General features: G+C 38.5%; 1 protein-coding gene across 1 annotated transcript in view; it reads left to right on the top strand.

Annotated features, from left to right (window-relative positions):
* The window catches only part of SUPT3H (SPT3 homolog, SAGA and STAGA complex component), a 99,608-nt gene that overhangs the window by 12,644 nt on the left and 68,734 nt on the right, over positions 1–18,230 (top strand). The window lies entirely within an intron of this gene.

An 18,230-nucleotide genomic window follows, 5' to 3' on the forward strand; every position in this document is an offset into this window, starting at 1 on the left:
TATGGCTATGCACATTATATGGAACTAATGTATACACGTAATACTAATACATATCTAATAGTTACATATGATGAGCCCCCGGATCAGCCAGAGCTCTGAGCTGTGAGTTCCTAGATCTTTTATCTATAATGAGCCCTCCCAGCAATAAGTAGGGTTTTTAAGTTTCAAGCTAGGTTCTCTTACTACATTAACTAGAATGAAAAAATTTTGGTAACTGAGAAAATTCAGAATGGGACAGACCATATTATAAATATACATGTGTGTGTATGTGTATATAAAACACACTTTTATATTTTATATATATTTTATATATATCCTATATAATATTTATCTATATAAAATATTTTAAAATAAAAATATAATATAACAACCTCCCCCTGCCCACTGTTTGCCTGCAGGCAGGTGCTTTCCTTCAGCTTGGCACTTAATCCAGCAACCGTTCGGCGGCTTCCTGCACGGCAGCAAACACGTTGGGGTCCCGTCCAGCCCCGGGTGCTTCCTTTCTGCTCATCCCTCTGAAGCCCGGTGGTGCGTCCCTGTCCCGGCAGGCTCCCGGAGTCTTTGTGCTGGGGCTTCTTTGCTTATTGTGCTCCTCTAGCTCCGTCCTGAACGGGTCCTCTGGCTCCTGGGGAGGGGACAGCCTCTCTCCGCTCTCCGGAGGTTTCCCACCGGTTAAATGTGCTGCTCCGGGCTTACGTCTGCAATTCTTATTCTAGCTCTAACTGCTACAAAATAACATTTTATTTTTGTTAACGACCCCCTTTAATTTCTGCAAACCGATGGCTGCCGCTCCTCTCTTCCTTTAGCAGTCATGTGGTGAAGAGTCTGGGTTTTACGTCCCACCGAGGCTTAGCCGAGCTGAGCTTTACATGCGAACAGTGCGTTTTGAGAAAACGCGACCTGCGGCCATGTGGTCTTAGCACTTAAATCAAAGCCGGGCACTTACTTGGGGAATGACCGTGACCCGGGGTTAACCCTGCGTGGGGTGCAGGAGCATGTCCGATTTCCTGACAGAAGGAAGAATGGGAACGGAGCAGCAGATAAACAGCTTTTCTAACCTTTCCCCTCTGAGCCCAAGACAGTGCTTTATTTCTGAGGAAGTGAAAGTATCCTTAATAGCTCATTGCTTTGACCTCTGACATTCACATGCCGGAACTCTTAAATCAGGAGCTTTTTACATGCTCCGGACTTCTGATAGGGATTTTTGCACATTCGTCATCCTTAAGAACTGCACGTCCTTATTGAGCTGTTATTATGTATTTATATTAAATTTTCGCTTAGATGTGGGTGTTGGTGTGGGTATATATCCAGTACTAGAAAAAAGCTATTTTTATAATTGAAGCTGACTGCAGATATAAATTTATTGCTTACTACCTGGATTTTGTCGTATTACTCATGTTAATGGACTACACAGTTCTCATTATGTAATTTAATGATTTCTTCTCAAAATTCATGTTCATTTTGCCATCCATAACACATATCTAAGGCTAAACTGTAGAAATTACTTTTATGCCTGCAATAAAGCTGGCACGTTGCATACATCTTTCATAGTAAACAATTGTAAGAAGAGCTCATACTGGTTGATTAAGTCCAGGTTTGTGCTTCGGAATTAAAAAATAAGTTGCCAGTGTGATTACCTTTGATTGGTTGACTTTTGATATCTCAGAGGTTTATAGTTCCAGCTCTCTATTTTCAAAGTTGATCTGAACTCTATTAAATCAGGGTCTGGTTTGGACAGATTTATACGGTCACTGCTTCAAACCACTATATACTTCATGAGGCCCGGCTGCTATAGCAGATGACTGCACTAACAAGTCAAATTCTTGAAAAACAGACTTTTAAGTCTGTATCACATTTTATGATCGATTTTTTGTGTGTGTGTGTGTGTTTTGAACAATGTGTACACTGCTTTACATTAAGTTAAATTCTGCTAAAAGTATGTAGCAATGTATCTAAGGAAATGAGCATCTCCAGAGGATGATTCACATCATCCTGAAATTAGGTTCTGAGTTATATGAGATGAATCTCTTGAGGAATTTATTTCCTCAGCTGGCTAATAAGGGGATCCTTTGGTGGCTTGCTGGGGATTGAATATCTAGGAGATAGGCATAAAAGTTGAGAGATAAATTCCATCCAGTTTGTGTCAGAATGCTAGCATGAGTTTGAATTTTTTTTCATATATAATAATTACAATAAATGTTTTGTTTTTTGCATATCAAGCAATATAAAACCAAAAAACCCCCACTGTTGAGTGAGACAGTTCTGTACATTTTTTGTTCAAGCGTAATGTATTTGAAGAGCACAATGAATTTAAATTTTAATTTGAAATCAAATTCACTGTGTCCTGGTAGTGTTTGTTTAGTAACTGATCTATATATATTTATAGCTGCCTTAGTATTACCCCTAAAACTGTATTTATTTATGTGTGCTAAGACTAGAGGTTCCAGTCAAAGCTATATTGTTATTTATGATTAAGCACAAGCAGTAGGTGCCCGTTACAAGGAAAATTGTGCCTACAAAAAAGGTTCAACAGGGCATGCAAAAAGATGTTAATCAGAAGGGGACAAGCCTTTAAATTGCTTAATATTTGAAGTGAAATGAGGCTTCTTTTAGTTCGTTCTTTCATCATATCCAATACAATTTGCATGTACAGTAAGTAGGTTTTGAAGTATCATCTTCTATAATAATCTGTTGATATCTATTCAGACCCTTAGAAAGGGAACTCAACGATCCTGCTTTAGGACAAATCAATATTATTTAGCACTTTGTCAAGAAGAAGAGGCTGTAACTAAAGAGAAATGGAATAGGAATTTTTCTTGGTTATTAAACCACCGTTGAGAGGTTTGACATCAAAATAACTGAAGTCTTGCACATACACGGGTGTAAAAGCATCTGGAAATTGTTTCATGTAATATTTAAGAAAGAGGAAAAGTCTCTCCTCACCTTGACCATCTCTGTCCAGAATTCTGTCATACTGGGCTGGATCATAGGACTAATATTAAAAACTAAAGAGCTCTTAGTATCATCTCTTGATAGGGCCATAGCTCCAACATTCATGCTCCAGATGTCATGTTCAAAGGCTAATAGACAATAAGATCATGATGTACTACTTAAATCAAAAAGGCTATTAAGGAGTCACCTTCCTTGTGCTGGGAATGTATCAACTGGGCGTTTATTATCACAGTGCACTACCAGCAGTTTACTCTCTAGGCATTCTGAATATGGTAGTAGTAGTACTGATGCCTGCTTTCACAGAATTTCGTTATTCAATTTAGCACTAGATCTGAACTTCAGCCCTTTATGTTTTGTGTCTGAGATATCGAATGGCGTCTGGGAAGAGAGTAGATTTGGTTTTCCCCAGTGAAAGCATTTTAGCAGTAGTAAAAAGTTCAGCAAGGGGGTATGAAAAATTACACATATGCACACCAAAAATACAAAAGTCCTTACCTACTGGTGAGTAACCTTATCTGTCCAGGAGAGACTGGCTGCTCAAAGGGAAGGCCAAAGCTCATTGCAACAGCCTTGGACTGCATCCTTTAAATGTTTTCTCCGCTGGAATTCTTTGTAAAGTGTGATAAGTCATCGCAGAGACTGTCATGAATGATAGAATTCATGTTAATAGAGTTGTGGTTTACTCCCTGTCGGCTAATGTGTGTCTGCTAGAAGATGGACTCTGATCTCTTCAATTGATGTCAAATGATTTAAGTCAAACCCACTTGGCTGGCTTTTTTAGAATGCAGTAGTGTCAACTTAAAGGAACTTCAGTTGCCCAAAATCATGTTGTACATGATATCTGTTGATATTTTTTTGATCACTTACTTTTGTCTTCCTATGGAAGAATTTGATTTCATACAACTTGTGCTGCTACCTAATACTTATTAACGTTTCACTCCTGCTTCCTTTGTAGGAGCATGATTTAGGTCTCGTGTTACATATATGCATATATGAACACATCATGTATATGCATAGATAATTAAATTTTTCACTGGTTTATTGCTATTGGAAATTAATTGTCTCTTACACAGATAATATAGCTAATTCAGAATCACTCCTTTGGGCTCAACTGAAGCACAGAACACAGGTCAGCAGGTGAATAATCTATACTGGAATACATAGATTATTTTAAATTGTGGCAGTAATTCATAGGTAGAACACTTACAGCAAGATGCAGAGATTCAGCAGTATGTCAAGTCCTGAGTAAGTCCATAGTAAATCCATCCTGTGGAGTAAATTGCTTTTTATAGTAGGGACTTAAATAAAGATTGGGTAGTCATTTGCCACAACTAGGAAAAAGAATGGTGAAAATGGAGACACAAGCATAGTGATAGGTTTACTGATATGAAATGCTAAGTACTTAATCATGATCAGGGTGAATTCTGTATCTTCAAAGGGCTGTATGTTTTCTGGATGAACATGGTGTGCTTTCTTTGCTTCCCAACTTTATTCCTGCAGCTGTTAAAAGCATTTTATTACAGTTTAAAATGAAAGGAGGAGGGGAAAACTCACCTTCACTTGCCCATCCAGAGAATACGACAATGGCAATGGGAGAGAATAGTAGGAAAAAGTGAGGATTTAAACAGAAACAGGGATAGAGCTTTCTTGGTTCTTTACAGCCTGCCCCTACAGGTTTGGGTGTTTTTTTTTGTTTTTTTTTTTCAAAACCAAATCACACTTGTTATTCATTCACAAACTGGATTAGTCATTTTAATGTATGTATCCTCTATGCTGTTCTGAAATCATACAGCTCCAGGTTTGTTTACTACGTTTTTGAACTGTTAGACTTGTAACCTTTATATACGTAAATGTAGAATTTCTGACATTCCTTTTAAAAAAGAAAGAATTGAAACTAGCTTGTTCATTAACAGAAATTGCCCACTGATAAAAACAGTGTGAAGCCCTGTTCACTCTTGATCCCAAAGTTATATGCAACTGTCACTCATGCCACCCTAGTAACGGGAAAAGTCCTCGTTTTATGAGTCTGTTTTAAAAGAGTAATAAAGTTTCCTGTGCAGGACATTAATTAGAGGGGTTATCAAAATAAGACAAACCAATATAATTTGTGATTGTACAAAATAAAGGAAGTTGAGGGTACCATAGGGACCTAATGAATCACAGGATGGAAACAATCTTCTGGCTAACTAAACATTCAGACTTTGTACTAAGTCATAGGGTGTATATACAGCTCAGCAAACCGGAACACGATGTGTGTTTACATGAATGGGATAAAGGAGTTCACAAAAACCATCTGGGAAAAATCCTTTGACTATTCATTCTGTTCCTACTGTAGAGTAAATTAAACAACATGCATATGTTTGCAGCAAACACATGGCACACCTGCCCTGGAAGAAATCAAACTGGAAAATAAGGCTGTAATATAAAAAATTCTCTGGGTACCAGCAATGGGTATTCCTGGGTACCAGGCATGGGGCTGGATGGGATCCACTCAAGGGTATTGAGGGAGCTGGCAGAAGTGCTCACCAAGCCACTTTGGGTCCTTTATCAGCAGTTCTGGCTAACCAGGGAGGTTCCAGTTGACTGGAGGTTAGCAAATGTGGCACCCATCTACAAGAAGGGCTGGAAGGAGGATCCGGGGAACTACAGGCCTGTCAGCCTGACCTTGGTGCCGGGGGAGGTTACAGTGCAGATCATGCTGAGTGCCACCACGTGGCACATACAGGACAACCAGGTGATCAGGCCCAGTCAGCATGGGTTTATGAGAGGCAGGTCCTGCTTGACTAACCCGATCTTCTGTGACAAGGTGACCCGCTTAGTGGACAAGAGACAGGCTGTAGATGTTGTTTGTCTGGACTTTAGTAAATCCTTTGACACCGTTTCCCACAGCATTCTCCTGGAGAAACTGGATGCTCATGGCTTGGATGGGTGTACTCTTCGCTGGGTGAAAAACTAGCTGGATGGCTGGGCCCAAAGAGTTGTGGTGAATGGAGTTAAATGCAGTTGGCAGCTGGTCACAGGTGGTGTTCCCCAGGGCTCAGTATTGGGGCTGATTCTGTTTAATATCTTTACCAACGATCTGGATGAGGGGATTGAGCGCACCCTCAGTAAGTTTGCAGATGGCACCAAGTTGGACAGGAGTGTCGATCTGCTTGAGGGTAGGAAGGCTCTACAGAGGGACCTGGACAGGCTGGACCGATGGGCTGAGGCCAACTGTTCAATAAGGCCAAGTGCCGGGTCCTGCACTTGGGTCACAACAACCGCATGCAACACTACAGGCTTGGGGAAGAGTGGCTGGAAAGCTGCCTGGCCGAAAAGGACCTGGGGATGTTGGTAGACAGCTGGCTGAACATGAGCCAGCAGTGTTCCCAGGTGGCCAAGGCCAACAGCATCCTGGCTTGTATCAGGAATAGTGTGGCCAGCAGGAGCAGGGACGTGATTGTCCCCCTGTACTCGGCGCTGGGGAGGCCACACCTGGAATACTGTGTCCAGTTTTGGGCCCCTCAATACAAGAAAGACATTGAGGTGCTGGAGCGTGTCCAGAGAAGGGCAACGAAGCTGGTGAAGGGTCTGGAGCACAGGCCTTATGAGGAGCGGCTGAGGGAACTGGAATTGTTTAGCCTGGAGAAGAGGAGGCTGAGGGGAGACCTGATCGCTCTCTACAACTACCTGAAAGGAGGGTGTAGTGAGGTGGGTGTTGGTCTCTTCTCCCATGTAGTTAGTGATAGGATGAGAGGAAATGGCCTCAAGTTGCACCAGGGGAGGTTTAGATTGGTTATTGGGAAAAATTTCTTCATGGAAAGGGTTGTCAAGCACTGGAGCGGGCTGCCCAGAGAGGTGGTTGAGTCCCCATCCCTGGAGGTATTTAAAAGACTTGTAGATGTGGCACTTAGGGACATGGTTTAGTGGTGGACTTGGCAGTGTTAGGTTGGACTCAAAGATCTTTTAAGTGATTCTAGGAATGCTCATTTGTTAGCATTTCCCATGTGTGATGGAAGAGAAGGGACTTTGTCTCTAGCAAGCAATTGTTAATTGTTCTCTGTGCCTTTACCTCATTTAAACATGGTCAATATTTAGATTAAATTATTGCATTAGTAGAAGTAAGGTTTTTTTGTTTTTTAAATGAAATACTATCTTTGACATTAATTTTTGCAGTTGCTGTTCTCAAAACTGATTTTGGATTATTTGTATTGTTTAATTTTTTGAAAGATTTTTGTCCGAGACCAAAAGGAAGGGCTCTTTTTAAAAAAAACTTTTTTGTTCAGTTTACAGACAAACCTACTAGTAGAGTAGGTTTCATTGTTTTGAGTATATTTTTTTCTCTACGATGAAAAAATTTGAATAGACTCAACCCATTCACTGCAATTCTAGAGAGATCAGATGCTATTACTCCTGTACCAAAGGAGCTTGGTGACAGTATGTCTGTCGTTTCTGAGTGCAGAAGGCACTGGTGCCACATGAGGCACAAGACACTGTTTTCTCAATTTCTTGTTTAAAAAAAGAACTTTTTTTTCTTTTCTAATATTTCTTGATTGGCAAGGACTTGGCTTTAGATTACTTAAGCAAATGGGCAGCATTTCACCTTTAATATATTAGAGTATTGTAAAATGTCTTTTAAGGAGGTGTTTTATGGAAATTTAAATTAGAAACAATGAAGTCTTTTGTCTGACTTTTGATGAAGTCTTGCCTTTTCTTCATTGGTAATTTATATGAAAAGTGATGTCCTGAGTTTTCTACTCTAACATTAGCTGCGACTTGTTCACCGTATTCAGATGTATTTATTCTAAAGCACAGAGTCTACTTCAGGAAACAGTTCAGGAGTCCCATCAGGGATTCTGGGCTCTCTCTGTGCTTTCTCTTAAGATGAGAGAGCTCTTCCTTGGTCAGATGTTTTTTTTCCCATGGATTTTTCTGCAGAGTCAACACATGCTATGAGACAGAGCTGCTGCTTTTTGCCTGGTCATGCAGAGATGCTGCTCAGCATCCAGTGGTGATGGACTTCACTGATCTAAAGAGTGGACAGACTAAGTTGCTATTACTATGAACCCTAAAAAAAACCCAAACAGAAGGAAATGAATAATTATGCCCACATAATTTTAGCAATGTGTTCAATAGTGAAGCAAAAAATCAAACCATTGACTAGATTGAATGGAAAAAGCAATGTGATCAATGGTTAAAGATTGTCTCGTAGCGCATATGAAATACAAAGAATGAAGGTAGTGCAGGCAGCTATAATCCTGGTATTTCCTAATTTTCTATATGAGTTTTTGGGCCTTTAATAACAATGACATGGATTTATGTGAGTTGTACATGTATGCATATATATGTGTCTATATATACAGGTCTGGTTTTTCCACTGTTAACGCATTGGATTCCTGTTTAGGCTGTTGAGCAAGAGGAATTAAGTATGTATGAAATTTCACTCATGGGGGTTTTGGAATCTATGGCATTCTCAAATATATATGTAGTCAATTACCTTGGCTTCTGGGACTTTTATGAATCAACTGATAAGCTGATCCCAGCCTGAGTTTCCAAAATACAAATACAACCTCTGTTTAATTTTTATACATACTGTGAGGAGCACAGCATAGATTAATAGCTATTGAAATCTTGGATGAGCTGTGACGTCCAGTGTACAGATGCACTCTGTCCGGGGTGTGTTGGCTACTTATAGTGATATCAGTTATTATTTTGCTGGAGCCCTATGAAGTTCTAGGTGATTAGCTCTTTAGAAAAGAACAAATGAAAAAGTTAAGAAATTGAAGAGTAATCATTAGATTTTTATTGCACAGCATGATGCACTCTGGTAAATCAGTATTTTGTCGATAGTTTTACTCTCTAATCTCCTTTACTGAAAGTGTTTATGACTGAACAGGCTTTTGCCGAGACTATTTTTGACGTAGCCTAAAAAATGTCTCAAATCATTTAGCTGGGCTGAAATGAAGGAGCAATCTTTCTGTCTGTGAAGAATCATAATTAGGTCCCAAGCTTCAGAAGTCAGATGAAAACCTGATATTCAGGGTTTCATTCTTTCTTTAACTTGTTTGTATGATGTGAATTGAATATTGTAAGTATATGAACATGCGTATAAACTCCGTGTCTGCACGCAAATACCCATCTCATCTAGTAGTCTGATTCTGGCAGCAATTAGTAAACTGAATGAAAAGAATCTGAAATGTATCAATGATGTGCAGTACGTGGATATTTGGTTAGGAAGATGGACCTCAAGTTAACTTTCAAAAGCAGCTGGATATCTTTGAAATCAGCTCCAGAATCCAATAAACAGTGGGGTTTTCTTTATTATTTTTATCATCTTACTTGCTTTATTTCAAATAATTGTTATGTTAATATGTTAACTGTCAGTTATGTTAACTGTCAGTGCCTGGTGGAGGGTAACATTCCTCCTGCTTTTCCTCTGAAATCCTGAGTGGATTCATAACAAACATATGAACAAACATAAAGGCAAACAAACATATTTTTCTATACCTGAGATAATGATGCCAGATCATCTTTGGTGTCAGGGGAGATAAATGGGCACTTTTAGGATGTGACTCTTCATCTCCTAAAGTAGTTACTTAAAATCTGGACTTCTTAAGTGAAGCGAGAAGCATCTCACCTCTGTGACTTTCGGCACTAGCTGTATTTTTTGATATTTTGTTTTTCATTGATTCTGTCAAAGAAAACTAAACTTTAAGTCATGAAAGACACAAAGTGATTTATGGATATCTGTGGCGAAAAAAGAGTAGTGTTAAATTCTGCATGGTCTTTAGCTCATAAACCTTAAAGGTCATCTCAGAGTGTTTAACAGAGCAAATTCATTGTAGTTTTAAAATCACCTTATCTGATTTCAAGCAAACCTGATAGGTTCAGAATAACATTTTTTAGGAAGATTGGCTTGTTAACAGTGTTATGCAGTTACAAGGAAATGTGGTCACAGCTGGTTCTGGTTTCTTAGCTAATCCACCTGATTGGAAACAACAGGTTTTTGATATTTTTCCATTTCTTACACTGACACCTAGTGTTCAGAGGTCTTGAGTTTCTAATAGTGCACTTTGTTATTAATAGGTAGCTGTCGATACGATACTGAAGTTCTCCACCTTTGTCAACGTCTTCCATTTCTGTTCTTCTTCAAAAGAAAACAAGAACTGAAGGCAAAGGTGTTGCCATCATTCAAAAAAATTTTACTTTGGAAATACAAATAGTACACCACTACTGGAAAACTTGGCAGAAGCTATTTTGTTTCTTGAAGCACTGCAGAATTTGTTTTCTTAATATTTAAGTGCTTTAGTTCTGGCAAATAGAACTCTTTTGTGTCTGTAAGTGTCACTGGCCAACAAAAACAGTGATAACAGCAGAAACCCTTAGATCGGTATTTATTTAATTGTGGGGGATGTCAACGCTTTTTATTTCTGTGTTCTTTTATCTTCAAGCCACGAGTTCTACCTGATAGGAGTGTTGATGGCAGCACAGTCCTTGAGTGGACAGAAGATAACTTATACACAAATACTAGCACAAACAGTCTTTTATCTCAGACTTGCAAATAAATGGGGCAATCCAAGTATGGACTGTAACCCGTTCCTCACAAAGACAACGAGCAGTGTAAAATTTGCTCCAAAACTCTTATATATGTGATTTTGCTCTATGTTAACTGAAGACCTTTCATCATTTAAGATAACATACTAAGAATTTTGTGTGGCTGTATCTAAAAGTATCAATGAATTTTTGTGTTTTAGTGATGGGTTACACAGAAAAGTGAAACATATTCAGGCAGAGAAAATGCATATTAAACTTATCCTTGATTTGATCATTCTTCCCTTTTTCTTTTCATGACTTTTCCTGTAGGTGCACCAAAAAGCTGCCTTTCTGCACCAAGTCATACGTGTTTTAAGTTTCCTATACGCTTCCTACCTTGCCTTCTCGGAGAACCAGGAGGCAGTGACGATACACTGAACACCCACCTAGACGATGGTTTCCTCTTGAGGAAGCCCTTGATTCTTACCCAATTTCCTAACAGGCCAGAATTTAGCTATAAAAATGTTCTTTTCTCATAAACTTTGGTAAACTCTGTTAGCCGGATGTCACAGTTTAATTCTACTGCTTTAGGCTGAAGCTTTACCTCCAGAGATGTCCCTTTCCTTCCAGACCCATCACCTGCACAGTCTGTAGATTCTTGTGCTATTAAGACCCAAAATTAAAGGAAAAATAATTGTTTAAAAGAGCAGTGTGGCTCGTTCAACACTTTTTTGCATGAGGTGATGGAATTAGTGGCTTAGAGGAGGGCGTAAAGGAAATAAATTTGAGAAAACATGTCAGGAGCTCTGTACCAATTGATACAGGGGTGATCCTCTCAAAAAAGTATATGCTTTACAGTCAATCTAATTCAGCTGAATTATTTTCTACACAACTATTAAGTACAGTGGACTCCATGCAGTACTCGTATCTGTGATTTATCTAAATATTCCCAAACTCAGATAGCTCTTTTCATACACTCTTCCTTTAAATTACAACATATAATCTACCAGCTTAGACTGCCCATTTTCTTATAGCTTGGGTAAAGGCATTGTACTTCTCTGTGTGCACATAGCATATTAGATACTATACTACATCGCTGCTTGTCAATAGTTTACGTTCCTGTGAACCAGTCATAGTGTGCTTATCGGAGAAATAATCAGAGACAACAGGGAGAAATGTTACTTGTAGCATAACATTTGTTTGACTTTTCAGGCATTTATTTTCAGGGTGAGGTGAATTTGTGCCCAGAATGGTGATTTGTCTCTGGTGACTACAAAGGGTGCCTTGGGTGACCAGCTCAGATGTAGACATCTATGTTTAGTCGGAAAACTCCCACCTGAGAGTGGTAAGAGTCCCGATGACAAAAGCCTCGAAGCAGTCCCCCAAAAAAGGAGGATAATTGGAACTTCTCTGATAGCATAAGGAGATGAGAACAGTGTCAAAAGCAGCAGAAGTCAGAGAAAATAAAGACATACTGGAGGCCCAGATTTCTGTCCGGGAAGAGGCATGTAGTGTCCCATATATGAACAGTTTCAAGGGAGGGGATTTATAAAAAGTCGGGTTGGAGCTGATCCAAGACAGAGTTAGAAGAGGGGAAGTCTGCGCATTAGCTGGAAACTTCATGTTGTATGGTGGGTTTTTTACAGATGAAGGGAGAGAAAGAAATGGGAAAAGATTTGGAGAGACAGGCTGGATTGAGATATGGATTCTTTTAAAGAGAGTAGCATTCTGCATGCCATAAGCAAAAGTGCCAGAGAGCAAAGAAAAGTTGAAAATTAAGTAGGCAAGATATGATGCATCTACTGAGGTGGATCAGAGTTGGGGAAAAGGCCAGAGATTTATGACAAGAGAAGGTGTTCAGGAACAAAAACTATGTGCAGCTTTGGGGGAATGCCTATATTCTCTCTTGTAGCAGAAAAAATATGGAGGTAAAAGAGGAAGCCAGGTTGCAAATAAGGAATAGGAAGCCCGACATTCAGGAAAGAGTTGTTTAAAGAAGTAGAATAAAGAAAGGTGAAAACAAACTTGTAGGGGAAGGAGCAAGAGAGGTAGGAATAATCTCAATAGCAAGAGAACAGGAATAATTGAAATGAGAGGCAGGGAGTTTTGAAAGAGAAACTGTGGCTGGTGCATTGGAGCTTGCAGAAGGCCTGGTTTGGAGAATGAGTTTGGGAAGTGGCTTTACAGGACATTAAGTGCTGATGACAGGGAAGCCATCAAGAAGTAGCAAATGGAGTGAGAATCGGCAGATGTGTTGCTCCCAAATTGAATCTCAGGTGAGGCCCGAGAAAGGTGGATAATGATGGCACAGGTGGAACATGGCCATTGGTGTCACCATGAAGGAGAGCACAGGACTAAGAAGAAAGGGAGAGACAGATTTTACATCCCAGTCAAGAATTCATGGTAAAATCAAAAGTCTTGTGACAAGAGCTTCTTCTGTGGACATCACCATACATGTGGAAGTCTGAATGCATGCATCTTTGCACCATCACATACATGCAAGCATATATGCATATATATATATACACACTTATAATGAGCGCTTGTATAGTGATACACAGCCTGATGCTAGCCTGTCCACTTCAGTAGACTCACAAGATATTGCTCTGAGCAACCATTCTCACAGTACTCAGTAACTACATTTTTTGTAATCTCTGATTCTTGAATATGTTTTTACATCATTTGCCATTTTCATCTTACATTCTGCCATCATCATTCCAAATTAGGGAGAAAAATTGGATCACTTTACTGATAAGAAATTAAAGTACGAAGAAGACTAAGTGGATTTTCTCAATGACATGAAACGAATGGCAGAGCTGAAAAAAGTCGACTAGTTGTAGTTGAGAGGGAAACTCTGCAAAGCTATTTTATATTGATGGTGTATGTCTCAGCCAATTGGATTTTTATTTGACAATCCAAAGGTGTAATAACTTTTATTGTAAGAGGAAGAAAAATACATCAAGGCTAATAAATAATGGAGGACCTACTAGGGATATGCATAAATGCGTATCCTGTTCCTATGTATATACAAGCTTAATTGTGTCTCTTTTAATTTTGCTATTTGATTCAACAGGATTGTCAGGTAATCGTCCTATTGAAAGAACAGAAGAGGATAAAATTTCAAATAACTTTTTTTAGTCTCTTCTGGCTGTTAAAAGAAAAGATTTATTGGTATCAAATTTTATTGCGTTCTTAGAATTTAGGGATTGATTGGCTGCTAGTTTAGCTTACTTGTCTCTTCCAGTTAGAAACCTCAACACAACAGAAGAAAGACATCGCATTGAAGCTGACATGCAACAAGTGAGTGAAAGTTCACTTGGCTTTTTCTCTCGGCACCAGGTGCAAAAGTTGGCTAAAAGTGCTGTGGCAGGCAGTTATTTTAAAGCAGTTTCTCGTTTAGTGTTTTATCAAGCCCAGGAGTAAAATATTCTGCAACTACTGCAGTTTCACAAAGCTGCTTTTTAAGGTAGAACTCTGAATTGTTTAACTAATTAAAATGGCCCAGTACAAACATTAATCATAGCATAACCATTAATGAGAGGGTTTGTGGGATTTATGGAGGGCTGTATATGATATTTTAAAAGTTTGTATCATTTCTTTGTTTAATACACAATACGCTTTCATTCTCCTAATATACCAGAGGTTCTTGAAGTCTTGAGGAGTATTTGTGGTTTTCTACATCCCCTCTTATAAATGCTGGAGGAGGTGCATTAATTTCTGGGGAGAGAAAACTCTTAACAGTGTCCTGATTAGTGACTTGACTTAATCTGATAGGTTTTTTCTTGAATAGTTGCTCCATTCCAGCTTTATAGTATCCTTTAAAATAATAGTTCTCTAAACTGCAGCTTTCTCAAAGTGGGAAGGTGGTGGCTCAATGATGACATAAGCTCCAGAAGTGTAGAGTTCAAGTGGTTTGCATGTGGGATTGCCAAATAACACGGTTTTGGTTTGTTTTCATTTTATTACACCAATTTTCCTCCCCAGATGTCTTGGATTTCTGTGGTACCCCCCTTCGCCTTTGATTCTTGCTCCTTGTAACTAACAATTTTTATTAGTCATCCCACTAATACTCAGCGTTTTTACTTAGCACCTGTTGTCTTCAAAGCACTTTGCAATAATAACTAGTTAATCCTCACACTAGTCCTGAATTTCACTGTCATTCCTGTTCACATGTGAAAAGTGAGCTCAATGACTTGCCTAAAATTGTGTAATGGTTTTGACACCTGTATTAGGACTTAGTCTGCCTATTCCATGTCTGCACTACCCAGGCTGATCCTCAGCCTCTCTACATGCTGAGTTTGTGGCATGCCAGTTATAAATTGAGCATTTCCTTTTGGTTAATGACACATTTTTTACCCTGATTGCTCTGGAATTTCAGTCCTGAACCTTGGAGAACTATGCTGGAAGGAGCCTCAAGAGGTCATCTGAGCCATATCTCTGATCCTGAACTAATTTTGGCCTTTGTTCAGGACAGCTCTTAAATACATACACATATATGGATATGTATCTATATATATGTGTATATATACAATTATTTATTGAATCAAGTCCCGTTTTTGGAAGAATTATGGATAACTGCAAAATCAAAGTTTGATATAAGCTACCAGCAATTGCTTTGAAAGACTTGCACAGAATATCATGATTGATGTTGCTGTGGGAAGTACTAGTTATACAAAGAAATTTATACTGGGAAAGGCAATGCTGTTAAATCTAGTGTTGTGACTTCTGGAAGTATTGCTTCCTTTCTCCCCCACCCCCCCTTTTTTTTTTTTTATTTTATTATGGACCTGTAGCAAGAACTGTATTCACTGCCTCAAGTAAGGTAGTGCTTTTGCTTCTGTAGTAAACGCTCAGCTAGTTTGACTATTCTTGGCCTGTCCATCTGAAAGCTACAGCTTTATGGAAACAGAATGAAATAAAGTGTTCTCTAATATGTCACAAATCATAGTTAAAACTGGAAATCCAGTCTGACACTGTGGTCTTGATTTGTATGGTTTGCCTACCCTTTTTTGTTTCTGCAAAGCAGTATATGTATTTGAAGGCTGGAGTTTCAGCCAGGATTTTCAGTCTTAACTGTGAATTTCCTTCCTCTAACAGGTTTAAAGCAAGCCTTTCAGATTGCTTCAGTATAGCTTTTAGGACTTGAATTTCCTTTGTGTTCATTTTGGTCCTTTTCCAATATTTATCCATACATTTGAAACTCCTTCAAATCTCTGTGTATGGGAGCAGTTACAATAGGAGGTGGTGGCATTTCTATTATATTGCTGTTAGAGTTGATTCAAATGATGCCTGATTTTGAACTCAGTCAAATGCTGCAAGCCTAAAATTCAGGCTCTTGCTCAAGCATTACAGGGATCATGTCCTGCTCAGAGATCTCTAAAATTACTCTGTCTGGCTGGAAAACAAGAATTCCATCTCCTGAAAAATGTAGAGGTTTTGAAATTTGCTTTACTTTTGCAGCAGAACAAAACTAAAAGCTTTTAAAAAAATTTTGTAAAAATCTACTGAGATTAAGAATCTGATCTAGCCAGGGGGTTGGGTGGGTAGGACAAGAGCATTGGAAAGACCTGTGTTTAAGTCTCTGCTTGCAAGAAGAATGTAAACCCAAAACTGAGTGTCCCATGCGCTGAGTGCCATGATACAGGAGTGATGAATGCATCTTTTGATGTCATTATTTCTCTGTATGTTCTTAACCATGAACCTGTGAAGTATTGCTCAATACCTCTGTACAAAATCATGTGTTTCAAGAAATATGATTTTTTCCAATGGAAAAATATTTCAAGGTACTGACCAGTGCTCATTATTTGTATCCATATATTTCACATGTGCATTTAATCCAAAATAATACTTAATAGTGATTTTTTGTAGTTCAAAAATTCAGCTTAATTTTTATAAATCTTTTGCTTCAGCTATAGCTGCAGCGTTTCATAAAAGCTTGTCTGCTTCATGTTTATTCATTTTTAATGGTAATTAATTCATATTAGTGGTGAACTTCATTATTTACAAAAAGTTATTTTAAACCTTTTGCAGGTTTAAATCTGTTACATTATTATAATACAATACCAAATGCAGCAAAGTGTTTTCTGAACAGATTATATGATTCAATGTTAGATATATCTATTGGTAGTCTGATCTAGTGATGGAATGTTTTTTCTTAGCGTATGCAATCCTCTGATATTGCTTATAGATAAAGAAGAATGTTTCCTCATTTAAGGAGAGCTTTCTTGCCACTCCATTTGTTCTCCGTAGTTTCATATTAGGACAGTTTTTGAAGAGGTCATTATGCAGAAAACTTAATCTGAGCAATTCGAATATGAGGGCAACAATGAATGTTCTTTCTTGTCCAAAAACAGTCAGTGGACTTGTTGCATCAATACTACATGTTTGCATGTTTGAAGTCTGTCACAGTTCTCTGCTATACTCTGTTATCATGGGTTGGTGACCTCCATTAAAAAAATTCTGTCAATCTTCTCCATTAGAATAAAGTCAGTATTGTAAAGTTTGTTTTCTTCTATACATCCTTGTGAAGGAAAGGCACCTTGTTTAATTCCAAAAAGCAAACATTGGCTTCTTCAAAATTCTTGCAGAACTTCCCATCTATTCTAATATCTGCAAAAATGTCCATAGCAGTTGAATTTCTAAGACTATTACTATTCACATTGCATGTTATGTTTGTCTGTCGTTTTCTATCTGTCATCCTGGACCGTAAGCTTTATGTGACAATGTCCTTCTTTTTTATGTGACTCTGTGATGGCCGACATTGCAATCCTGTGACCCACCAGTATCAGTAGCACATGTTGTATGCTGCTACAATATAAATAATAAACAGCTGAATAAATACTTAATAAAAATGAATAAATAAATGAAAAAGGGATTTATTGTTTAATTTAACATCTTTGAAGATATTAGTTTCAAGTTAAGGGCTTCAGATGACTCCAGGTAGGCCCTTGTTGTGGTGTTTTGGTATAACTATGGTGTAATACAACTAAGCTGTCTAAGCTACTTAAGACTCTGTCTTGCAGGACTATGCGTGATTGAAACAGCTGCTCAAAATCATGGTAATGAAAGGTTTACATCTCACCGTTATGCATTTTGTATGTATAATATGTATACTTGCGGTCATGAAAATGTATACACACCTGTTTTGGGGAGCAGGAATGGGATATTCCTTGTTCGTAGATTTAATTAGTTATTTTGCTCTTATCTGCTAACTACAGCTCCTGCAGACTTTTTTACCCTGTACATGCAAAAGATTGGTAAGAGGTATGTCTAGTTGGATTTCCATATCAAGTCCTTCTTTATCACATAACTTTGGGGTTGTTTTATTTGGTGGGCTCTGTGTTTTTTTATGAGCAGTCAGGCCCTTCAGTAGTTAATCTAACAAAGACTTGATGTTATACAAAAGTTATAGATATGTTGCAGTTCTGGAGGATGGTTAACACAGAGTTTACATTTCATATTCTGAGGGAAATGTATTGCCGTTATGCCACTGTATGCAGTGCGTTTCATTAGCGTTGGAGACAGCAGGAGGCTATTTTGTGGAAATGTTTCTGTCATTGTCAGTAGAAACATGCCTGTCTGGTTGAAAAATAGCCTGTGTCTTGCCAGTTCCCTACTTTTAAGCAATTGCAGTAGGAGCATGTTAATCTTAACCTGTCACAACCCATTTCAAATCTAAATTTTTATTAAACTTCCAAATGCTTCAGTAGTAGAAGTATGGGAGACACGACTGTGTTCTTATGCAAGAGCTGCTACCGTTCTCAGGT

This window comes from Pelecanus crispus, chromosome 3, assembly GCF_030463565.1.
Source record: "Pelecanus crispus isolate bPelCri1 chromosome 3, bPelCri1.pri, whole genome shotgun sequence".
NCBI classification, from domain to species: Eukaryota; Metazoa; Chordata; class Aves; order Pelecaniformes; family Pelecanidae; genus Pelecanus; species Pelecanus crispus.